Here is a 27,209-nt window from a genome sequence, read left to right on the forward strand (position 1 = left end):
TTCTAAGTTCTTAGATTTCTTGCTCTACTTTCCAAAGTAGAAATAACTGATTTAGACTGTATCTAGAAATTCAAACTGGCTTGGGAGTAGAAAAACTACTATTTTCAAAAATAAATTAGGACATTAACCCCTGAAAGTCCAGAAAATATCACCCCAGGGAAAACCCTGGAACAGCTGAACCAGAAGAAAAATGGGGTGCAGCAATCCAGTAGTCCAGGTAGCTTGAGGAATTAACGAGAAAGGCCCCTCTTGCCCTGGGGGAAGGAGAACAGTACAGACTGGGAAGCAACCTGGGAAGCTAGTGGAAAGCCCCACCTCAGCATACCAGGAGGAAATACTGAAGCCCAGGTGGTGGAGCAGGCAAACACCAACATCTGGACCCTGAGTGCCTCATTGAGGGTAAGGAACTGGTGGAAACCAGCTCAGAAAACCACCAGGTGCTTCGGCATTCTACAGCAACTGGATCTCCCAGTGTCTCAGCAAAACTAAGGGAAGCAGTGCTCCAAGGGACCCCAGGTGTATAAACACCCTACAGCACCCATCTGAAAAGAGTTGAAGAAAGCAAATGGAAGGAAAGGCCTGGGTAAGCAGGAAATCTCCAGGAGCCACACTACCCAATCCTACCCCTAAAGTTCCGGTATTGCTGTTTCCAGCCCAACACCAGTAAGCTTCTAGAATCCTACAGCCTCCAATTACCAATATTAAGGCCCCAACACACAAAGTCATTGACCAGGCCCTGGGCTCCCAACACAAGAAGCTTGGGTCAGTGACCTCTGCTCCCCAGAAGGAGAGCCCAATCTCTTTAAAGGCCAGGAAATAAGAAAAAAACATGAGCAAAAAGAAAGGTACGATAGATTCTTATTATGTGAAGAGTGAAAATCAAGGCAGAAATTCTGAAGAGGACAACATTGTCAACAAACCCACATCTGGAACCTCAAAAGGGAATATGAACTGGTCTGAAGGTTAGAAGAGCTCAAAAATAAATTAGGAACTAGTTTGACTGGCCTGACATTTTTTTTTTCAAAATTAGTTTGGTTGTAAACATTCTATAATAGTACAGTTTTTTAATGACAGAACCTTAAATAGATAGTACTTGAGATTTGGAATCAGGAAGACCTGGGTTTAAATACCAATTCTGTGACTAGAGGCAAGTAATAACTCTTAGAGTCTATAGAATGGGTATAATAATTGTACTTGCCTCATGGAGTTGTATGCAAATTTCTTTGCAAACTTTGAACTGCTTTATAGATGTTAATTTTCTTCTTCTCTTCCTCCTCCTTGCTTCTCTATTCTTCTGTATTTATATAATCAGTCCTAGTTTCTCTCCTTGGCACCAATCTCATACCAGCAACTGCCAATAGGACGTTTTGAAATGGATGCCCCATAGATAGCTCAAATTCAACATATACAAAAGGAAATTCATTATCTTTACTACTTCCCTCATCTTCCTCCCAAGCCCCTCCTCTTCTCAACTTGCCTTTTGCAAAAGCCATCACTTTTGATATTTTTTTAACTGCCTGGGTTCAAAACCTTGGAGTCATCCATCACATTCCACTCTCCCTCTTCTCTTCCTCCCCCCACAATATCCAAAACCTTTGTCAATCTTGTTGATTCTAACTCCAAACATCTTTCCAATTTTCCCCCCTCTCTCCACACACAGGAAAACTGTTCTGCTTCAGTCCCTTGTTTCTTTTTACTTCTACATTTCAAATAGCCTCTTAATGGGTCTTCCTGCCTAAAGTTTTTCCTTTCTCCAATTTATCAACCACAGAGCTTCCAAAATGATATTTCTAAAGCACAAGTCTGACCATGCCATCTTCCTATTCAATAAAATCCAATGGCTTCCTATTTTCTCAAAGATAAGATACAGATTCCATTGACTGACATTCAAAACCTTCACCATCTGGCCCCAACCTTCTCTTCACCAATTCCATGTTTGAGCAAAATCGCTCCGTTTTATCAATGCTAGTACATGACAAGTCATCTCCCCTGTGCATTTGAACTGGTGTGCAATGCACTTCTCCATCATCTATACATCTTAGAATCTCTGGTTTCCTTCAAAGCTCAGTTCAAGTGTTCCATCCTACACATAAAGCCTTTCCTCATCCCCTTCTCCCTTTCCTCACCTTCCTAGCTGTCAGTATCCTCCCTTGAAATTATTCTATATTGACTTCAGATAAGGAAACATTTATTTAAGGAGATATGTATGTGTAACATTCTGTTTCTCCCCCTCCCCCTCTGCAGAATCTAAGCTCCTTGAGGGCAGGGCTTTTATGTTTTGCTTTTGTTTTTGTTTTTATCCCTAGGACCTAACACAGTGCTGGCCCATAAAGGTTGCATGAGATACACACACACACACACACACACACACACACACACGTATATACATATGTACATATATACATATATACATACACAAACACACATATATACATATACACATACATATACACATATATGCATGTATATATACATATCTGTATGTGCATATATGTATGTGTGTATATATATGTGTGTATATGTGTATATATATGTATCTGTGTGTATATGTATGTATATACACATACATACATACATACATATATACACACACATACATACATACCAACTTATATAGAACCAACATAAGTAACGATTCCTGGTTTCCCACTGTGGGGTCCAGTCAGGACTGGAAGTTGCATCATTTTTGCAAGCTAGCAAATATTTCGGATCACTGCTTTCTTTAAGCCTAGTTCTGTTGCTTGTTCAGGTGAACAGAACAGATTCCAGATGTGCAGCAGCCTTGGGGGATGGGGTGCGGGAATGCTCCCCCTGCCTTCCACTTGCACAATCACCTTAAAACCTGCATAAACCTCTGAAACTATATTGGGTATTTAAATGCAAACATTATTAAATACTGGAAGTTCCTTTTCTTCAGATAAGCTTTCTTTTAACACAAAAAACCCACTAGGGAAATTACATGCAAAAAGCTGTTAATATAGCACTCAGGTATAAATTTATACCCCTATTCTCTACCACTCCCCTGGGGCAAAAGGCAGGAGATAACAAAATCTGAAAGCCTCCTAGTAATGTACCATCAACCATATTTCACATCAGCTATATAAAGCTATTTTAACAGCCTAATGAGTAATCTAAAATATTATATGCAGTGCAAATGAATTAATGTTACTGGAAAAATCTTGAACTTGAATATTTCCTAAGTTTTTTCATATTTCCATTTGTTAATGGATATGACAGCTCTGCTCTTCACCTCCTATATATTATGGCAATCACCTCTCCATTGACATTGAAATTGATTTCCTCCTCAAAACAAAATGTCCCCTTCCTTCCCCTCAGGTTTACCTATAGAATGATGCTCTAAATATGATGAAGCAGGCTGGGATAGGAAGAGAATGGAGGCTGTTTCTCTGATACTATTTCAGCGCTTTCATCTCACTCAATTCAATTCGATTCTGTTCGACAAGTACTTGTTATGTGCTCATGTGTAAACAAATGTGCTAGGAGCAAGGATTACAAAGAAAAAAATGAGAGTCTCTGCTCTCAAGGAATTTACATTCTAGTGGGTGAAACCATGTATGGAGATAGTATATAGAGTAATATACAACATAAATACAAAATCATTTTGGGGTGGGGAGAGGGCTAATAGCTGGGAAGACAAACAGGGAAAGATTGGCTTCATGCCGGATGTGGAGCTTCAGTTGATCCTTCAAGAAAGCTGGGATGCTATGGAGCAGAGATGAAGAGGTAATGCATTGTAGACAAAGAAGGGCTTCCGTACCAAGACATGGAAATGGGAGAAACAATGGTGGGATGAGCTAGTTGGCCCGATTGGCTATAATGTAGAGTGTATGTATCAGAGTAATATGAATCAACTATTGAAAGGTAAGCTAGAACCTTATTGTAAAGGATTGTAAATGCCAAAAAAAGAAATGTGCATTTTATCCTAGAGGCAATAGAGAGCAGCAGAAACTTCTTGACCAGAAGGGTATATGAAATTCTACCCTTAGAACTCCCACAGGTAACCTAGGGCAGTTAGGTGGTGCAGTATATAAAGTTCTGGGCCCTGAAGTCCGGAAGATTCATCTTCCTGAATTCAAATCTAGCCTCAGACACTTACTAGCTATGTGACCTTAAGCAAGTCACTTAACCCTGCTTACCTCAGTTTCTTCATCTGTAAAATGAACTGGAAAAGGAAATGACAAAGCACTCTAGTATCTTTGCCAAGGAAACCCCAAATGAGATCATGAAGAACAGGACATGACTGAAATAACTGAACGATGACAAACCTCAGGACAGCCAACACTTGAAGCTACTATCCTCACCTTGGAGTGAATGAAGGATATGAGAGCATTTTTTGTATTTTTTTATAAAGGTCATTGGTCATCTGTCAGATAAGGGGCTTGACCAAGGTAGGACATGGAAAGAAGGGTCCTGAAAGAGGAGGGTGGGAGTGAAAACAGACCACCTACTTAGCCTAATTCATAATTTTCCTCCAAGATTGGCCCTGTTCCAATGGCCCTAAAAAACTCAATCAGTATTATAACTATCTTCAGTCTCAAGTTTCTCAATTCCACCTTATACTCACAGCACTTTCTCTGAGTTTGTTCCATTTAATCATATCAAATCTGGGGCTACTGGAGCTTTGTTCTGTGGTGTGAAAACTGTCACATGTATTCAATCAACAGGAGTGGAGGAGCAGATAGCATTAAATTGGGTTTCCCAGTAGTTGGGGAGACAGTAGACTATAGCTTACTTCCTCTCTTCCTTTCTCCCCCAAACCAAAAAGAAATCATCACACCTTGCATCATCTCCTTCTCACAATGTCCTCTCCCTCCTTGTTTTCCAAGAAGACCAGCTTCTCTTCTGTGCTCTTACGATAAATAATGATTCTTCCCTGCCTGCCCCCTAGCAAAGGAGAATAAGAATTACTCCACAACCTCCAACCCTGTGTGAGAGAGGGATCATCCCAAGTGGAATAGGGAAAAATAAAACAAAACATGGGAGCCTATATCCTATAGATGAGCCCCAAACATCTCTGAGGTCCCTTTCAACTGACATTGTATTTGCTAAGATCTTCCTGCCACTTAACTGAATTTGCCTTAATTGCTTCTTATATTAATTTCACATGGAAAATTACACAGTTGATTTGAAGGCACATTTTATCTTGTTTGCCCCGGCTGGCATGGCTTATCCTGGGCAGTGGTTTCCCAAGGCACTGCAATTGCTCATTCCAGGTCTGGTCCCAATGTTTCTAAGCTATGAATGCAACTGAACCTGAACTAGTGTTTCCTTTTGCAACCTCAGTGTGATGGGTATGCTAGTATGGAGGAAGTACTTTTCCTGTCTGAAATCTGCTGCATTCAAGAGGGATCCTTTTATAGGATGAAAGTAGTTATGTAAGAGAAGTTGATGCCTCATACAAAATGGACATGATACATTCTAGTCAGTTTGTACCAGTTTAGGGTCATGGGTAAGGGTTTATTATTGTAGGGTTGTATCCAGGGGGAGTTTCCACAAATATAGCTTTCCAAAAAACAAACAAACAAGAAAGAAAGAGGCATTGTTCTGAAATTAAACCACATGGAGCCAACCTCCAGGAAGCCAGGATGAAATGTTTTCCCTACAAATTTATTGCCAAGGATAGAGGAGCGCATGGAATCACCAAAGCTTATTGAGAGATCACCAGATCTGGTTAGGCAAAACCTACTCTTGCTTGTTTTTCTGTACTAGAATGTGTGTGTGTGTGTGTGTGTGTGTTTATGCTTGTGTATGCATAATTCTGGGTGTACTTGCACATCAACGTACTAAGTGACTCTCTGTTACTTCTCCATAAATCCAGCAGTTGAGCACTTAAACTTCCTCCTTACTGGCTTTTCCAGCAAGAAAAATTCTTACATCTTTCATAGAGTTGCTAGTATGAGCCCCAGCCAATACAGGCATTATTTAGAGGCACTGTATGGTGTGTTAGTAAAAGGATCAACACAGGAGTCTTAAGTCCTGAGTATTAATTCTAGCTCTCCTCAACTACATGGCATAACCTTGGGTGAGTTCCTTCCTCTGTCAAAGACTCAGTTTCTTCAAATGTAAAATGAAGGGGGCGGTATTAGATGAATTCCAAAGCCCCTTCCATCTCTGACGCACTATTAATCTATATTCAATGTTTCTCCCCTCTGCTATCTGCAATCCCCTACCCTTCAGAGAATGGTTCGGTAAATGAAAAGTCCGATCAACAACATATTAAAAAAAAAAACAAGACAAAAAATGGTGACAATGGAAAGGGGGTTAAAGAGAAAGAAAAAATGAAAGAGGGAAATAGAGTGGAATAGAGAGAGGAAAGAATTAAGAAACTCTAGTAAAGATTGGTGTGCCGAGTATAGGACTCACAAATCCAGCAGCTGTTTGGAATTGATTGCGTGTACCCTCCATTCTGAGTGGACTCTTTCCTGTGTTCGTCAGACGTCTGCAATGTGGTGATTAATCATTCATGTCAGAATCTCTAATCCTATTCAATGGAAAACAAATGCCGTGGCACACAGCCCCTGGCTTATCCCATGCACTTAGCATGTTCAAATGAACTAGGATGTCTGGGACAAAGATGGTTTACCAGGGACCCTGAATGTGAGTGCTGGGCCGCCCCACATGTTGGAGATGCCCTATGATCTCAAGGGCCTGGCCTTTTACCAGCTGAAAAAATTCATCAGCAATGGAAGGTCAGGCTGTGATAGTTAACCAAACAACCAACATGCATTTAATTCTCTGTTAAAGAGAAGGAGCCTGAGTTATTTCTGTAAGTCCTTTCTCAAAGGAGTCAAACAATTTCTGTGAGGTATTTCAACAGGCCTCCCCACATCTTTGTGTTGCAGGGCAGGTAGTGCCTCCTACTATCTCAGATCATAAGGAAATGTTGATTATAGAGAAACAGGGGCTATGGAGAATAACCCAAGGCCACAAGGACAGAAATGTCCTCAAGAAACGACATATCCCCAAATGATTAATTCTAAGTAGGGGTTTCAAATCCTTGCCAAAAGCCATTCACCTCCAAGAGATAACTGTATTTGGGTAATCATAAAACATGGGGAGTCATTTTACTACCTATAAGTGAGGTAAGGTGAAAGGGAGGGGGAGCATTGCTGGGAGAGGATCAATATTTAGAATCATAGACAAAACTGGAAAGCAATTTGGAGCCCACTCATTTTATACACAAGGATATTGAGAGATAATAATAATAATAACCGGCATTTATATAGCATTTTAAGGTTTGAAAAGTACTTTATATATGTTAACCCATTTGATCCTAACCACAGCCCTGTGAGGTAGGTTCAATTATTATCCCATTTTACAGATTCTGAAAGGGCAGTTAAGTTTACTTGCCTATGATCACATATAACTAGTAAGTTTCTGAGGCTTGATTTGAGCTGAGTCCAACCCTCTACCTACCTAGATATAGGTGGACATGCTTGGCTAGTTAGCTGCCTGCCTTCTTCAAGGTCACATAGGTAGTAAGCCACAGAGACAGGATTTAAATCCAGATGCTCTAATTCCAAATCCAGGAAGCAGCATTACTGATTCATATATAATTTCCCTGGGACAGATGCAGAAACAGCCTCCAAACTTTGTTTTTCAAAACTAAATAGCCCTAAACTCTATAGTCTTAGCTAGATTAAACCTAAACTCCTAGCCCTAAATCTGATGGTCTAATCTAGAGTTCCTCAAACTAAGTTGGCCTTGGAAAACTTTGGGGCTTGATGAAACTCATAAATGCTGATATGAAGGGCCTGGGAATAAAGAATGCTACCACTAGGATAAAAAAGGCCTAGGGGAATTTCAGAACATAATCTATGGAATTAAGCCTATTTTCATGCATAAAATTTGCACTTTTATATATCTTTAAATATTAAACATTTTAAAATGTAAAACTGGCTAATATCTCAGGGAGATATTGGACACCGTGGACTGGAGTCTGCAAATAGCAACGAGGGTCAGACCACATGAGGGGCCATGGTGATCTCTTGGACCATGAGAAGGGATTTACAAAACATTAAGGCTTAAACATTAATAAATGTTTGTTGAATTAATAAATGTTTATTGAATGCTGAAAATTTCTTATTACTGAAACCCTTGGTTTCCTCTTCTATTCTCCAGTTATCTGGTTTCCCACCCTAGCCAGCCTCTCTGCAAACCCCTTCTCCCAAATTCATCTCCAGACCAGTCTTGACCCTTTTTGATAAAGAATGTTCATTGTGTGGATCTCAATATACATTAAGATGGTCACTCTATAGAGTCTACATAACTATATATAGGTAATGACAGATAGTAGCAATAAACACTAAACTGGGCCCAGAGCTGAGATAGAGGAGAAGGGCGGCCTAGAATGTTTTTTTAGACACAGAAAACCATGTTTTTAACTGATTCCAAGCTTACCATAAAAACAAAGGCCAATATTTTCAAGGCTAACATTTTAGTAGCGTGCTATATAGCAGAACTAAATGGTGAAGGGCCTTAAGAGTGTGCCATATGAGGACTAAATGAAGCAATTGAGATGTTTAGCTTAGAAAAGAGAAAAAGTGGGAGAAAACTATAGCTGTCTATGAGTATTTGAAGGACTGCAATATGGAAGAGAAAACAGAGGACAAAATTAGGTGGAAAACTGCACAGAGGCAGTTTTTAGCTTCATATAAGGAAAGCAAAACTTTTAAAACAATTTGATTTCCATAAGTAGAATGGATTTATTTGCATTTATTCTAGTTACATTTACTTAGTACATACTTACAAATATATCTACTGTCTCTCCCCATTAGAATATAAGCTTCCCATGAGTAAGATTTGTTTCATTTACTGTATGTCTATCCCCAGCACCTAGCACAGTGCCCAGCAAACAGTAGGTGTTTAATGCATACTAGTTGACAGATGATTAGTTGATTGATTTATTGATTGATTGATTGATTGCTTAGAGAGGTCATGGACACCTTCTCATCAAAGACTGATCTGACCATTTGTCAGATGTGTTACACAGATGATTTTTGTTTATGTACCTATTGCGCTAGAGTGCCTCCAAAGTGTCTTCCAACTCTGAGGCTCGGTGATTCTAATAACTGACTCACAGAGTTGTGGTAAGGATCTAATGAGATATTGCATTGAAAGATCCCCTTGGGGCTAATTCATCCAAATCACACCATCATTGACTGGTTAGGTACCCAGAGGGGCTGGCTCTTACTACTCTTGGGGTGCTAGGGACAACCCTTTGGGTGGTTGTCCTCCCAATGCTGGGGTGGGGAACCTGTGGCCTCAAGGCCACATGTGGTTCTCTAGGTCCTCAAGTGTGGCCCTTTCACTGAATCCAAATGTGAATGTGAATTGGATGCGAATTTGGATTGTGACTTTAGATTTAGTCAAAGAGCCACACCTGAGGACCTAGAGGGCCACATGTGGCCTCGAGGCCGCAAGTACCCCACCTCTGTCCCAAACACTAGCTGGTGCCACTAATGTGCTTCATCTTAATAACTGGCCAATAGACTAAGATTTTTAGTAAAGTCATTTACTCAATTTACAAATAATTTAAATAATTTTCCCCTAACATCAGGAAAATATATTATATATATATATATTATATATATATATTATATATATACACACACACACACACACACACACATATATATATATATATATAAAATATATTTTCAAATATACTCAGAGTCTGGGAAGGGGAAAAAGTGAGGAGGAATTCCAAAGTACAATGTATTGAGACACACATGTGGATGATAAATATGGCCTAGACAACTCACAACTTGGGAACTACACGCCCTTGATATTTCTTATGAGTTACTCCACTGTTTTGGTGGGTGTCTCTGCTGGGGTACAATGTCTTGATCAGGCAGGTACCTCAGAGCATCTGCTGGTCTCCATGGTGCAATTTTTTTTTTTTTTGGTGAGGCAATCAGGATTAAGTGACTTGACCAAGGTCATATAGCTAGTACGAGTCAAGTGTTTGGTCTGAGGCTGGATTTGAATTCAGGTCCTCCTGACTTCAGGGCCAGTGCTGTATCCACTGCGCCACCTAGCTGCCCTTCCATGGGGCAATTCTCTAATGAGCAGCTATAATCTTTATTTCTATCTTCAGTTACTGCCTGGAGTGAGAGGTGACTGTGGTCTTCTCAGGTAGAATACTACAAAACTTTGACCCTATCAGAGCCTCAGCTCTGGGATCGCTAGGCAGGAGATGGGATAGCATGGCTCAGAAGCTCCTTCCTTTTCTTAAACTCTCTCATCCTTTAGAATAAACAGTATTTTTGATCTCCCATATTCCTTCAGGAATCTTAAGTAGAAGACTGGCTAGTGGGAAGAGTAGGAATGCAGTCTCTGTTCTGGAGACACACTTATCCTCTTAAATGTTTTTCAGATGAAATTAAGGTATTCTAGCCTTCTATCCTTTTGTAAGGTAGGGAATGTTTATTTTGCATTTGAAGGTTTTTCCTCTTTACCTTTCATCTGGTCTTTAACCTCTGTAGACCTTCAACTTGTAATGAAGTCTCACTTAAGCACTTCCCTTGCATGTATAAAGTGAGTTGTAATCCATGAAGAACTATATACATGTTAGCTTTTTATTATTATATTTTTATGAGTTTAGTTTATAGGTCTAGAGACTCAACCTAGCCTTTGGAAAGTAATGACACTGCAAAGATGATAAGAAACTGGGCTGTGTTACTGAGCAAGACAATGGACTCTTTTTTTTTTCCGGAAGTTTTAATGAACAATTTAAACTTGATTAAGTAGGGTCCTGCCTGGTAGTGAACTGGAAGACCCCTAAAAGGTATTATTTAGCCCACTTAGACAGACTAGGTCCATCAGAAAAATGACTAAATCGGAAACAAATGAAAGATTTGATGATGTCACACAAGATTATGAGAAAAAAACAGGTCATGCCCTGTACAATATCCCATTAAAAAAGATAATATTTGTAAAGCCCTTTCCAAACATTAAAGTGCTATATAAGCGCTAGTGATGACAATCATGATGACAATGATGATGATGATGATGATGATGTTCAAGAAGGCCCAGTACCCTTCATCTCAATGGATGGATCCACAGGTGCTGTATGTTAGGAAAGATGTGAAGTTGCACTTAGCTGTCAACTAAGCCAAAAGGGTGAGCAGACACCATAGGTCTAAACAGGCAGGTTCTAGAATCCTGGAAGTCAGAGTTCCCATTATTGGCAAACAGGAAACAACAGTGACCATGGTCTTAGAGCAGAGGCTACTTGTTCTCTGTTATATTTTCTGCTGACTGCTGAGTGTTGGTGATCTTGGCATCCATGGATATTCATTTTATCTAAAAAGGAGTTTGGGTTCTTCATTTGAGCCATGCCTGTGATTTAAATGAGGAGGGTGTCCTGAGAGTAGTAGAAAGTAATCAAAAATGAGCTTAGATAGCTATAGCTGATCAAAATGACCTCATGAGTAGCAAAGTAGCAAAGTTATTGCTTTCGGATTGGAAATTTAGCTTTTAAACATATGTATGAATATGTATAATACACATACATGTATTTATATATTATACATACATACACACATATACATGCCTATATTACATGTGTATACATATAAACACATGGACATATAATACACCCATAATGCATATGTGCATGTGTTAATACATTCACATAGATATGCATGCACATGTGTATATCTATATATGTATGCATATACATTATATATAGATATGTTATATGTTATATATATAAGATATATATATATAGTTATTTCAGTCATGTCTGACTCTTTGTGACCCCATTTGAAGATTTTTTGGCAAAGATAGTACAGTGGTTTGCCATTTTCTTCTCCATCTCATTTTGCAGATAAAGAAATTGTGAGGCAAACAGGGTTACATAGGACAAACAGTTTGCCCAGAGTCACACAGCTAATAAGTTTCTGAAGCCAGATTTGAACTCAGGTGTTCCTAACTCCAGTCCTGGTGCTCTATCCACTGTGCCACCTAGCTGCCCTATATATAGATATACATATGTGCATATCTCAATGTATGTATATATGTGTGTGTATTTACACATGGATATATAGATTTTGAGAGACAGAAAGAGAGAGAGACAGACAGACAGACAGACAGACAGACACTGACTTAGCTTGGAACAAACTTTTTTTTCCATTGAATCTGAAATAGTCACTGAGCCCTAGCCTAAGACTAATCCTACTAACCAGAATGCTTATAATACCCCATGCCATGCTTCCCAATGAAGAAAAGAAACAAATTGCTTCCATTGGAGCAATAAAGATGCACTTAGTAGTCCTCCTGGAATATCATTCCTACTTTTACTAGTTATGGGACTTTTGACCTATATCTGAAGAATGTCACTCACTTTTTCTTTTTAAATGACAGTCTTCAATATAATCTACAGGCAGGAGCTCTTCTCCCAGTCCCACCCCCGCACTTTTGCAAAAAGGTAGACTATATTAAGAATTTTGAGACCTACTCAAATGTAGAAAAGCATTAGGGGTCCTAGGTCAGAGATTAGAGCCAGAAGGCCCCATAGAATTCATAACCTGCAATGTCATACCATTTTGAAAGGGGGGTACTAGTCATACAAATATAAAGTCATCTGTCTAGATGAGGAGAACAGATCATCAAAACAAAGAAGCCAATAAAGGATAGATGCTTGTGAGATATTCAGATTTTAAGACCTTGACTTTATAAAGTTCAGAAAGACAGATAAGGTGCCCAGGTGTGTGTTGACCCTTATGATGTGGTCAGAGTGAACTGCTCTAAAGGTTCTGGGGAGACTTAATTTGTTTCTCACAATTTAGACTGGTGGCATTTTGACAGATGGAACAGTTTCCACGCTTGGGTCATAGCATATTCATAAATCTGTTTTCTGAGAGGTAAGAGGAGGCTAAAACCCACTTCCACTGGATATTGTTTTTCAAATTTAAAACCCCTGCAGCTATTAGGCAGTTTAGAGGAAAGAATTTGAGACAGCATTTCCTGGTGCCTTCCCTGCTCAGGTAAAGTCCCCCCAGGGAGGAACAGGACACCTCATTAGGACTGAGAAGCTTTCGTTTGTTCATTCTTCCAAGGGAGGACATTTCAAGCACGTAGCCACGCCCTCTGAGACACAGAAGTGAATTAAAAGTGGATTTAGAGCATGTGCAGCAATGACAAACTGCTGCTCTGAAAGGAATAAATCCAAAGCACACCTTGCCTTTGGGGCTGCCAGGGGAGGAACTGGGAGAAGGGAGCAGAATGCACTTAGCACTTGCCAAAAAGCAGACAAATAAGAGAGAATGAAATCTTCCTTTTCCTCCATTAGCATTATAAAACTTTTAGGGGAGAGAATTCACTCTTTTCTTTACATACTTGGAGGGCTTGTGGCCAGAAATTGAGTAGAATTGGGACATTTCTCCAACACAACAAAATTAAAAAGAAGAAAAATCAGACATTATCAAAATACTTAGTTCTAATCCACTGAAATATCTGTACCAAGACATACACTGAATATAACAATAATTATAATGGTAACAAGGCTAACAACAATGATACTAATAGCTAACATTTATATAGCACCTACTATTTGCCAGGCACTGTGCCAAACACTTTACAGATATTATCTCATTTGATCCTCACAACAACCCTAAAAGGAAGGTGCTATTGCTATACTCATTTTACAGAAGAGGAAACTGAGGCAGACACAGGTTAAGGGACTTGCCCAAGAACTAATAAGCATTTCAGGTTTGAACTCAAGCCTTCCTGAGTCCAGGCTCACTGAAGAGTACTTCTGTTGGAGGTAAATGAATAAATAAATGAATGGAAAACATTAACATGTTGCTGTATGCCTAGAAGTGCATTAAGGGCTGTGGATACAAATAGAAAAGCAAGAGTTGCTATCCTCTGAGAGTTAACATTTTTATAGAATGATGGCCAGGGAAGGATATTTTCAAATGATGAGTTATAAGGGTGGTGAATGGTTCCCTTGGGGATTGATTGACACACCCTTTTCAGAAGCTATGCAGTGTTGATTGATTACCTTTCCCAGAGCTAGTGGTGGAAAGGGAAGAGAAGTCCTTCTTCAGAGGAAACCACCACAAGTATTCATCTGAGAACTTCCTAGATTCTACCTAGACCCTGCCTTGTTGAGTTGCTTCCAATAAACCATGCTTTTTACTGCTATGCCGTGGCATTTGTGATAGCAGAACTCTTAGCAAAGTTCCATGCGAAGTCAAACTCATGGTCCATCCTTTCTAGATTCTGCCTCTGACCTTAATACAACAAGGCATATTCAATAGTAGAGGGCTGTAGCTGCCATTCATGGTACCATCCTTTGAGGCAGCAAGAGTGCCACTCCTAAGTTCCCTTAGCAATATTTTATAGATCATTACTCATGAATTTACTCTTACTACTTTATAAACCTATTTCTATTTTTAGTCTGCATGATCAATCAAGTAATAAATCCCCTAAGTTTACTGCTGCTATGTAAAATAATTCTTATTATTTGTCTTAAATCAATCTTTTCTGAATTTTTTGGGAGTAGCTCCCTAAGTTCCAGTGTTATTCAGCTGGAGAAGTAATCACATTAGAAGGAAGTCTAAGTACATAATGGGCAGCTAGGTGGTGCTGCAGTGGATAGATTACCAGGCCTGGAGTCAAGAAGACTCATCTTCCTGAATTCAAATCTGGCCTCACACACTTCCTCGCTGTGTGACCCTGGGCAAGTCACTTAACCTTTAGCCTCAGTTTCCTCATCTGCAAAATGAGCTGGAGAAGGAAATGGCAAACCACTCCATCATCTTTGTCAAGAAAAACCTAAAAGGGGGTCATGAAGAGTCAGACATGACTGAAATGATTGAACAACAATAGCACATAGTAACACAAAAATTCATCCACTCAGTATTAATAGTAGATGGTGCTGTAATACTGCTTGGAACTTTACAAACTGCTTGCTGAAACCTTTGGTTTTTTGTGGGGAGAGTACTGTGGTTAGTAGACTTCAAACTCAATTGCGTGACATGGCAGTCAAACAGTCAAAAGATCTAAGGTGATGTGTGGTTGCCTTAAGAGAAGTACAGAAATGTTGCAAGAATAAGGGTGTCGTCATTCTGTTGTACTCTGCCTCAGTCAAACGACCATAGAACTGTAGTGTGGACCCTCACATGTAATATAGACTGAATGCTCAATTTTGTTCCCTAGGCACATTCACCTCCCAATGACAAAAAAAAAATCATCAATACCTCTCCTTCCTCTCCCCTACACCTTCGCTCTTAGACTTGGAAAGTCCATATGTCTTAATATCAAGGCAGGGCACATTAGACCTAGGAAAGATATTAAATAGTTGTAATCCTCTTTATAGGAATTATTAGATACCTGATATGTTTTTGGACTATTGAAAGATTGTATTTTTGTCACAGAAAAGACATTTTAGAGAGGTTGATGTATTTGTTGTTGAGCTGATAATTTTATCATAGTCCATGTGCTGAACAATATGTTCACTATTGATTTAGGAATTTCCTGGCTTCTCAGTGTACAGCATGAGCCCCATTAAAGGCCTCTCTTCCTTGAGAAAAACTGTATATTTATTTGGCAGAGTTTTGCCTTGTTGGTACTCTATGTCCACTGCCTGGAAGATCCCAGGAGTCCTAGCCTACTACAGATTTGGAGTGGAGCAGGCTTGTTAGCACTATCTTAAGGAGCTCCCAAGAGGAAGAGAAGTCAAGGTAGGAGAAAAAGAATGACTGCTTAGTGTGCTTCCAGAAGAACCAGGATGAGAGTGTGGAGTCTTAGAAATCAAGGGAGAAGAGAAGGGTCAAACCTCTCATCTCCAGAAGGTGGAGAGTCAAATGCATTAAATGTTACAGAGAGAGAAAAAATTGTGTGAGAATCACACATTTGTATTTACAAACAAATCTCATTTAAAATGCACCTAGAGTGGGTGAGAATTTTATTTAAAGGAACCTCATAACAAATCTTTTACTGAAAAAGTTAAGAATCATTCCCTAGTGTATTTCCCTTTTAAGGTCAAATTTTCGTAAGACAAGTTTTCTTAAAGTAGGGCATATCTATACTATTAAATGTTCCCTCCTAGGTTTCCTGTTTCTAGGATGAGTAAGTATAGTTTATTTATACTTTCCTCATAATAATTGGAGCTATTTTTCCAAGAAAGTGAAATATATAGTGGCAGAAACCTAAAGCTAGATTCTTCCTAATACTCAAAAAAGGTATCAACATGCAAACAACAGTATTCAACATCTCACCTATAAAATGATCAGATTTAAGCTGGATGAATGAAGGTAAAGGGATGTTGTGGAAAGAAATCTGTCTTCAGAGTCAGGAAAACCTGGGTTCAAACCCTATCTCTGACAAGGGCTAACTATGAGGCCCTGGTCAAGTCATTTTATTTCATGGTGATCTAGGCAAGTCTCAAAGACTTGAATTTGTAGAGAAGGTACTGACTTGCATTGGTAGAAGACTTCCCTTATTAGGAAGCTTTCTATATCAGTAAAAACAGATCTCTTCCCTGTCCTTACAAAGAAATAGTTCCTAAAAATTAGAATGGTTCCAAAGTAAAATGATTGCAATTATAAACTAGTGAGTTCCTTGTTTTTAGCTGGATGACTGACTATATATCAGGGATGTCTTGGAAATGATGCAGGAGTAGGGAACCTGCAGCCTTGAGGCCATATGTAACCATCTAAGTCCTCAAGTGTGGCCCTTTGACTGAATCCAAACTTCACAGAGCAAATCCTTTTATTAACAGGATTAGTGTTTTATTAAGAGGATATGAGTCAGGTCAAATGGCCTCTAAGGACTCTCGTCATTCTCAAAGTCTTTGATTCTGTGATTCCTGCTTTCTCTATTTCTGTGAATGTTACCAGCTAGGTGACGCAGTGGACAGAGCACTGGTCCTAGAGTCAGAATGACCTGAGTCAATGACCTGGGCAAGTCACTTCACCTCCGATTGCCTTGGTTTCCTCATCTGTAAAATGAGGGTAATAATTGTACCAATCTTGCATGGTTATTATGAGGATCAAATGAGATAATATTTGTAAAGTACTTAGCTCAGTGCCTGACACATGGTAATCTTTATATAAAAGTTATTATTATTATTATTATTATTTTTATTATTAATCCTTCTCCTAGTCATCCAACTTTGAAACATTAGAATGATCTATGTCTCTCTTGACTCTCACATATAATCAGTTACCAAATCATATCGATTTTTCTTGGCAATATCTCCTGCATCTATCTCTTCCTTTTAACTGTTTCCATTCTATGTCTGTCCACACTTGTCATCTCACCCTGGATTATTTTGGATTATTCCAACAGCTGCCTATGTGGTCTTCATCCATCCAGTCTTCCCCCCTCCAATCGATTTTGTACTTTGCAGTTAGGATATATTTTTAAGGCATCATTTCATTACTACCCTGTTCAAGAAATATCAATGAATCTCAAACATCAATAATATAGAGCCTAAATTCATTACCTTGACAAACAAGACCTTCCACAATTTCGACTTCTGACCTACTTTTTAAATAACATCTCCCACTAATCATTCTAAAAAAAATCTCTACTACAGAATTGTCTACTCTCTGCCTTGCAATATACCATACTTAAGTCTATCTGTGCCTTTGCTTACTTTGCTCCCCATGACTAGAATTCCCTTCCCTTTATTCCTCTATCTATCCAAGTCTAACCTACCGTTAATTGTCCAACTTAGTTCCTACTCCTCCCCTGAAGGCTTCCCTAGCCTCGTCAGTTCACAGTGTTTCCTCCCTTCCCCAAAATCATGGTGCTTTACCTATATTACTCACTTGATCAGTTATTCCCTTCCCTCTGGTAGCTAATGTATGCTTATTTGCCTTTTATTTTATTTTCTCCAACAAAACAATAAGCTCTTTAATATAACAACCATGTAATATGTTTCTTCATCTAATGCTTCAAGATGTTCTGGAGGCATTTGAAACTCAATATGTCAAAAGTAGAATTCACTGTCTTTCACCCTCCCTTCTTGCTCACGTCCCTTTTTCTGCTAAGGACATCACCATTCTTCTAGTCCCCTAGTCTAGTCTAGTCTTCTAGTCTAGTGCAGGTTTAAAACTGCAGTCGTGATCAACTCGTCACTTTCCTCCACCCCTCACTCCCTTGCCAAGTCTTGTTGCTTCTCATTTGATGACATCTGTTGTATCTGTGCCCTTTACTCACATTGCCACTGCCTTTGTCCAGTCCCTCATCACCTCTCATCTGGACTATTACAGTTGCTGTTCAGTCATTTTAGTTGTTTCTGACTCTTTGTGACCCCACTTAGTATTTTTTTGGCAAAGTTACTGAAGTGGTTTACATTTCTTTTTCCAGCTCATTTCACAGATGAGGAAACTAAGGCTAACAGGGTTAGGTGACTTGCCCAGGGTCACACAGCTAGTACATGTCAGAGGCCAGATTTGAACTCAGGTCTTTCTGACTCCAGGCCTGGTGCTCTATCCACTGTGTCACCTAGCTTCCCCTGGACTATTTCAATAGCCTCTGCATTGGTCCCTACCTCTACTCTTTTTCTCTCCAATCTAATCTCCACATAGCTGGCAAACTGATATTCCTAAAGTTCAACTCTGACCATATCATTCCTCTGTTCAAGAAGCTTCAGTGGTTACCTATTGCCTGTAGGATGAAACACAAACTCATCTTTTTGGCACTTAATATCCTTCGATCTGCCTCCAGGCCATCTTTTCATACTGATTTCATGTTACTCCCCATCAAACACTCTACTTTCAAATCATCCCCCTTTGCTATCACCCTCCTCTCACCTGTGCCTCCAAGAAGCTTCAGCATGGGCAATGGCCACACTCTGGCACTTTGGTAAGACCATCTTGGCAGCTAGACTAAACCAGGTTGAAAGTAACTGACAGGCATAAAACTTTTCAGTGAGTTAGAGAAGGTGTCTACTCCAAGTATGTGAAGACTTCCCCTGGAGGGGTGGGTGGATGGGGACAATTTTTTCCAATGGCCATGAAGGTGGCTGAAGCAGGTTCTGTGAAGTGCTTAGAGCTTGGTCAGACATCAAAAGCACCAACATCATCCACTTCATCCTGGGCCATCACCAATTGTCCTGACTTTTGTCTTCCCACTGGACTTTTGATGATTGGAAGAGAGAGAGGGAGGCTGACAACTTTGTGCAATTCTGCCTCACTTAAATCTGACTCATGTGCAAGTCAAGACATCACCCCATGATGTCAATAGTCTGCATCGAAAATGAAGGGCAGACAACAACATTCTAATCAAACTGGTTTACTAGCTGTTCCTTGCACATGACATGCCATCTCCTGTCTTCAGGTCTCTGTGCAGAGTGTCTCCTACGTGTGAAATACATTCCTTCCTTCTCTGTGGCTCTGAGAAAGCCTGGCTCCTTTCAAAGCTCAGCTAAAATGCTACCTCTAAATAAGGCCTTTCCTGATAATAGAATCAGAGAATTTCTGAGTTGGAAGGCATGTCAGTGGCCATCTGGTCCAACCCATACATGAAAAGACTCCCACCCACCATATTTTTGACATTTGATAATCTAGTTTTTGCTGGAAAGGGAACTTCCCAATCAGTCAGTTAATCAACATTTATTAAGTGCCTACTATACCATGCTAAGTGCCATTACATCTTAAGGCAGCCCAATCTACTTTTGGACAACTGTAACGGTCAGAAAGATTTTCAGCACATCAAGCCTAAATTTAATTCTTTGTCACTTCTACTCATTGTTCCTGGTTTGCCCTTGAGACCAAAAGGAATCTTCAACTGCAAAGCTGCAAGTGATCCCTTGAAATTAATTTGCTTTTAATTTGTGTATATACATATATAATTTGCATGTATATATAATTTGTATATATATAAACTGTATATATATATATAATCAACATGCTTCTGTATACACATAAACATGTATGTATGAATGCATATATAAATATGTGTAAATATAGACACATATGCATGTGTATATGCATGAGCTTTCTAACAATAGTGTGTACATGCTGTTTCCTCAGATAGAATGTAATGTAAGCTTCTTGAGGGTACGGACTTATTCATTTTTGTCTTTCTATCCCTTGTTACCTAACATGGTGCCCAACACATAGCAGATGTCTAACAAAAACTGTTGGTTGATTACTCCATATCCCTCATATTACTATTATAGAATTTTGCTTATGAATGGGCTAAATAAATACGTGTTGGGAAAGAATGAATGAATAATGTAGTCTTACTTTATTTCCTTCAATACTTCTTCACTTACTTTAATGACTGATGTGGTTGTTGTTTTGGAAAATGGTAGAAAAACCTGCTATCCATAATGCTTCTGACTATTGAATGTTTTGTCTCCCAGAGCAAGTGGCTTCTGGAAAAGGTCTTCCCATAGAAACTGGAAGACCACTTGGAACTGTTGTAGAGAGGATTCCTATTCAAGAACATGTTGAACCTGAGGACATCTGATAGACCTCCCAACATTGAGATTCTAAGGCCCTGAACTACTCTTCTTGAGGAAAATATTCTGAAATTATTTTTCTGGTAGACATCTTCCCCGGATTGTGATTGACTTTCCCTCACTTTAATTGGCGCAGAAAAGGTGTCAATGATGGTGGGGGGCAGGGAATAGCATAACTTTCCCAAATCTAGCCCAAGGGCAGAATAGAATGAAATGTCCAATGAGTAGCACAGACAATAAAAGGGGATGGGATTGAAAGGAGTCAGTATGCATTTCCCCCAACCCAATGGTAGGATCCTAGAAGGACTCAACACCTGTAAAGAAGGGAAGAAGTTACCCAAAGGGAAAACGAGATGACATCAACAAGAATGGAAATAAAATGCAGAAAACAGAGATGCCTAAATCAAATAGGCATAGAAAACAGGTTTCTAGTGATCTCAAGTGAATCATACAAACTTTTTAAAACAACTATGCGCTTCTGGTACATATATAGTTTGAAACACTATTTTTTATGAAGTTTTATGAAAATGAAGAATTTTGCTTTATTTATCCATGCATTAAAGTAGATATTCTTAACCTAGGATCAGTAAATAGATTTCAGGAGGTCTGTGAACTTGGATGGGAAAAATAAAATTATATCTTTATTTTCACTAGCCTTAGGTTTCCTTTAGAGTTTTATATATTAAAAACATTATTCTGAGAATATTTATTTACCCAGTGACCTAAGAGGTCCATGAGAGAAAATGGGTTAAGGCCCCTGGCTTAGATAGACTTCAGAGATGATTTAATCTAACTCCATTTGACAGTTGATTAAAAGTTATATCTTCTACTTTATATCTCTTGCATCTCTTATATATCACTATGCATGGAATGGGGCACACTCTCAACAAATGCTAGCAATTAAATTAAATTTGGAGTGAATTTGTCTTTATTCAAAGTTTGTATATGTTAGATGGTTATTCAATAATAAGACTCAATTTTGCTCTTTCTCATCCACCTGCAGTATTCTTTCAAGTATTCACATAAACTTCCCCCAAGCAGGCCCATATGGCTCTGACTGAATGAGAGCAGGCCTGCTGTTCTATTCAGCCGAGCATGGCTTTGTGCTGCTTGCCTGAAGCAAGTCCTGCTGCTGCTACTTCCCAATGGTCAAGGCCTCCTACAGGAACCCAGGTGTCTTCACTGGTCACCTGCCCTACCTTGCCTTGGAATGGTCCACAGATTTGGGAGATATCCATGTGCTCTACCCAACTTTCCCATACCTAACTTTCTACTTTTTCAGCCTGGCCACAGCTTCTGAGGTATAGTCTACTAGAAAGACCATTGTCCTGGGAGTCAGGAAGCCTGGATTCTAGAACTGGCTTTGCCATCGACTATATACTTAAGTAGATGACCAAATATCTAAGTGCCTAAGTTTCCTCAACTGATTAATGAAGATAGCTACTGTATATAAGGAGAGGCCTGGGTATGGTGAGGGTCCACGTGTATCCAGGAGTAGCCTATAGCAGGGTGGTGTCATTGTGTGACTGAAAGGGAGGCAGAATAGTCATCTCTAGCCTCTTTTCCTTTCTCCTTCAAGATAGACTAATTCCTACCAAGAGGAGGAAAAGGAAGTCAGGTCCAGAGATCACTGTGCTCTCCTCAAAGATAAGAGGGTACCATGCTAGAATTATATTTATCTGCTCCCTTAAATATTATTAGTCTAGGGAATACAATCAGGTTCAACCTCTCTTTTGATTTGCTATTTCTCATTATTGGGGGTGGGGAGGGAGCTCCAAGCTCTATATCCAAGGCTTGACCCCTTTTCCACCAAATACCAATTCCTCAATGAACACACATAGGGTATATCAGAGAAACTCATTTTCCCAAATCATAGTGAAACAGAAATCAGAGAAGGTATAAGTAGGAGAATATGTACCAGACAGTACAGAGTGAAGGAACTCTTCCACTGGAAATGAAATAACTCAGCTTAATCAAAAGAAAGAGTTCTAGATCTAACTCAAAGGAAAACTCCCCAAAGTCTCTGGAATAGAAAGCTAGGGATAGGGACATGATGGAGACTGCCAGGTCCTCATTTGTATTCCCAGAGTCTGTTTCTTCAGCAAATTTAAGTGATATTGGTCATTTCCATTTTCCCTCCCGAAGTTGGAAGCTTGCTTGGAGATTCCCCTAGGAGGTGGAAGCTCTTACTCTTGTCAACTCTTCCCTACCCTCCATAAAGGGCAGGGCATCCATCTCCATTAAAAAGGAGAAAGCCTCATACCAGTGGGCTTTGGTTGCAGTCATAATTGTTGTACTAAGGATCAACTGATGTCCCAAAAGTCTTAGTGCAGTTTTAAACTTTAATAACTTCAGAAGTGTAAATGATACAAACTTAAAAAGCAATCATTGGAAAGTTTAGTTGCTTATATTCCTTCCTTCCTTATTTAATTTTGGGAACTTTGAATAAAACAATTTTAATTTTAATAAGACAGGGCACCCTCTCATTATTCATTGTGTGTGACAGTTTCCAGATGATACTTTCTCAGATCAGTGGATTGATAGATTCTTTTGATTAGCTACCTTCATCACCTTGATGTATCTCCATTAGACTTTTTCTTGTGGGATCATGTCAGAACTGTCATGTCTGCATCAAAACTTCCTTCTTGGTATGATATTAAAGGTAACATTACCAATGCAATCCTTTCAGTCACTGAAGAGCTGCTGATGAAAGTTTTTACAACATTCAAAAATCAATTAGAGCAGTGCATAGCACAAGATAGTATTATATTGAATCTTATTAATAAACACTAATATTTCTAAAATGTAAATAATAAGGCTTTTCTATTTCTTAAAAAAAGTTTGTATCTGACATTATTAAAGATTAGAACTTTACTATGACTCTTGGGACATGCTATAGTTGTGAAAGAGTTTTGAAAAAATTGAAAGCACTGTCTATCTATTTATAAAGTGGGAATGGGATGGAGGGGTAGATTTCGTGTTCTTGAAATTCCCTACTTGCTCTAACTCTAATCTCCTATGACCTTGTGGAATGTATAAGAGTTTTATCTTCTGTCTCTTTTCATAATTATCCTTGGCTCTATCTGGGCTCAATCATTACCCACAATCCCATTCATATTTTTTACTTGCTGCCCTCTTGTATCACTTAGTCTCATTCCTTTCCTCAACCCACCTAAAGGGCCCCTTTGGTACTTCTACTGCCAATAGCTAACTTTGGGCATCCAAAATTATATCCTGTGGATGAATTATAGAGGGTCAGATTTCAGCTCAAGAAGTAGAAATAAGGAAGGACTTTCTAACAGAGTTATTTCCAAATGAATAGGATTACTTCATTAAGTGGTGAGTCCCTCTGTCACTAGAAGGGCTCAAGCAGAAGCTAAGTGCCTACTTGACAAGGGTGTTGGAGATTGGATTCACGTTTTGAAGGGGAGACTAGATGACCTATAGGATCTCTTGCACTTCCCAGAATAAGTGATTCCTTATTTTGCTGTGCCTCTTGTCTGTATAACAAATAGAAGTAACCTCTTCACAATAGGGACAAAAACCAAAGGACACTTGGAGAGGGAGGTGTGACAAGGCTATTGTCCCATTACAAACAAAGAATTATGCAGGAACAACAGTGTATATGATGTCATCTGAGAAATGTGTGGTTAGAGTAAAAGGTGTGTCAGTCACCTAACTAAGAATAAGAGATAACTGAAGTAAAGTTTATGTACTTGTTTGGTGTTCACACAATGTCAAAATAGCTGGGGGAAAGGATGCAGAATATTAGGTGGACCCCCATGGTAAAGTAAAGGAAGATATGGACAAGAGTCCCAACTAAAAGATCATTAGCAATTTTGGAGAGAGTAGTGTTAGTGGGAATGATAAAGTTGGAAGTTATACCGTAAGGTGTTAAGGAGATAGTAAGAGGAGACAAAGTGAAGGCACATATTGTAGATGGCTTTTTGAGGAGTTTGGCTGCAAAGCATGGGAGAAATAAGAGGACTATAGTTGGAGTGATGGAAGGATCAAGAGAGGGTTTTTTTTTCAGGATGGGGGAAATGTGGGCGTGGTTGTAGGCAAAAAAAATAAGCTAATAGAGAGAGAGACATATTGAAAATGTGTGAAATAATGGGATTTACAGTGGGGACAATAGACTGGAAAGACAGGATGGAATGGATCACATAGAGAAGTGGAGGGGTTAGCCTTGGTAAGGAGTAAGGCCACTTCATCATGTGAGAACAGAGGTGAGGGAAAAGAGAATGGTAGAAGGCATCTCAGTGATAGCTGAGGAAGAGAAGAAAAAAAGGTAGCCCACAGTGAATGGCCTCAATTTTTTTCAGGAAAATACGTGGCAAAATTCTCAGCTAAGAGAGTAGTGGGGAGGGGTAGCCATTGGAGGTTTGAGGAGAGGTGAGAATGGTTGGAAGAGCTTATGTGGAAAATGGGATAGTAAGTTGATGAGGCAGATTTGGAAGGATTGCCTTGCTGAAGTGAGGGCCTAGTTGAAGTTGAGTAATATAAATTTGTAGTGGATACAGTCCTAATGGTTATCTTACTTGATTCTCATAATAACCCTGAGAGGTAGGTGCTATTTTTATTCTCCTTTGACAGTTGGGGAAACTGAGTTAGAAGTTAAGTGACTTCCCCAGGGTCACACACTAATAAATATCAGGAACTAGATTAGAACTTAGGTCTTCCTGACTCAAGGCCCAGTGTTCTATCCACTGTACAACTTAGTTGACTCTAATGGATGAAAAGGGTCAACATGGCAGAAGGATATTCCAGGGTAAAAGACCCCATCTGCTGAGGAAAGTTCCAGGATTAGATGGAACTGGAATGGAAGGATTAAAATATGACTCATGCACTAGGAGGAGAAATGAAAACATGTCATTAAAGGATGTTCCCAATAGGGTGATGTGTATATCTGTGGTGAAAAAGATGGGCATTTTAGTGGGTTTCACTGGGGAAATGGGAACAATAGAACCACAAATTTTCAAGAATTGTGCTTCCCAGATGTACCCTCACCCTCCACCACAGAAGCCATCATTATCAGGGCAGGTTAGGATGGGGCCTCATGACTCAGAGTCTAGGAGAAATGCCATTATATCACACTGTCTTCTTTGTGAATTGGTACCTCTAGGAGCAAAACCTAATACAAAGTCCCACTAAAATAAATAAATAAATTCATGAAAAACACTACTAATGATGATGATCATAATAAAAGTAATAATGATTTGCATTTACATAGTACTTTAAGGGTTAGAAAGCACTTCACATATATTATCTTATGTGATCCTCACCAAAAAAACCTCTGGAGTAGATGCTAGTGTCATTCCTGCAGTTACAAAACTGAAGATGAAAGGTTAAGTAATTTGACTGGGACACATGAGTCCTAAGTGTCAGAGGTGATATTTGAATACAGGTCTTTCTAACTATAAGTTCAAATACATACTAACATACATGCAGCCACATACACAAGCCATAATAAAAGGTAGAGGAAGATCTACAAAGGCAATAGTATAGAAATAGGATAGAAGAAAGAGCTCAATATTGGTACTCCAGAAGTTGTACCTGTCAGCAGAAATATGGTGAGAATAAAGAAGGAATAGTAAGCATCCATCTCATCAAGAATTCAAAATATATTAGAGAAATTAGAATGACAAAGTAAATGAAAATTTCTTAGAGGAGGTTGAAGGACAAAGCTTTCTGCCCCTTTATCAAAGAAAAGATAAAAGAGCAGAAAATGTGGGGTGGAGTGGGGAGAGCCTGTGGCAACAAATTAGCTTCAAAGTAGTATTTAAAAAAAACAATCATAGGGAATAGGTACTTATTTAAAAGAGGAATGGGACAAAATCGATACAAACGAAACAAGCGGAGGAAATCACAAACCTAATAAATATGAATCAAATAAGCAATTCAATAAAACAAAAGGGAATGATAGAATGAGTAAGAACCCTTTCCCAAATAATTTGCTGCATACAAGAAAATTGTAAAACAACCTATATGAACTGATGAAAAGTGAAGCAGGAAACTGATATAAACTGACTATAACAATAACAACGTAAAAATAAAGAATGAAGATAATCAATACTGAATATTGAGAAATTAGAATGCCTTATTTGTTTAAAAAAATAACAACAACATCTGGCACAGGGAAGGTTCTCAAGGTGGAATGGGGAGGGGAGGATGTATTTGTAATTGAATGTGATGTAAAAGCAAAAAGCATCACAACAAGTTAAAAAAGAAAACAATTTTGAGGGTATTTCTTTAGTGCAGATCCCACAGTAATTTTAGTGACCTAGCTACAAGTTCCGTAATGGAAGCTGAAGCCTAAAAGAAGGCTAAGGATTAGGACTGTGGTCCTGAGTTTGAGTCAGTTCCTCACAGGTGGCTGCCCTGTGTTAATTCTTCTGTGTGCTCTAGGCAGATTATATATATCTATATATATATATATATATACACACACACACACACACACACACACACACATTATATATATATATTATATATATATATATATATTTATATATGGAATTGGATTTGTTTGGATAAATGAAAGTTCCAGACTGCCTTCTCCCCTACCAATAAGTGGAACCTAAATCCATTTTATAGTACTCAGTTACAGAATGTCTATTTACATTTCAAAGAGTTTCTAGCAACCAATTAGCAGATAGTTTAGCTATCTCTACTCCTTCTACCTCTTTTGAATAAAGCTATGATAAGGTAGGTCAAAATAGAGGCCTGAAATCCTAGACTGTATTCCTTTAAGTGA

Source organism: Vombatus ursinus, unplaced genomic scaffold (genome assembly GCF_900497805.2).
Source record: "Vombatus ursinus unplaced genomic scaffold, bare-nosed wombat genome assembly UNPS02014789.1, whole genome shotgun sequence".
In the NCBI taxonomy this organism is placed as follows: Eukaryota; Metazoa; Chordata; class Mammalia; order Diprotodontia; family Vombatidae; genus Vombatus; species Vombatus ursinus.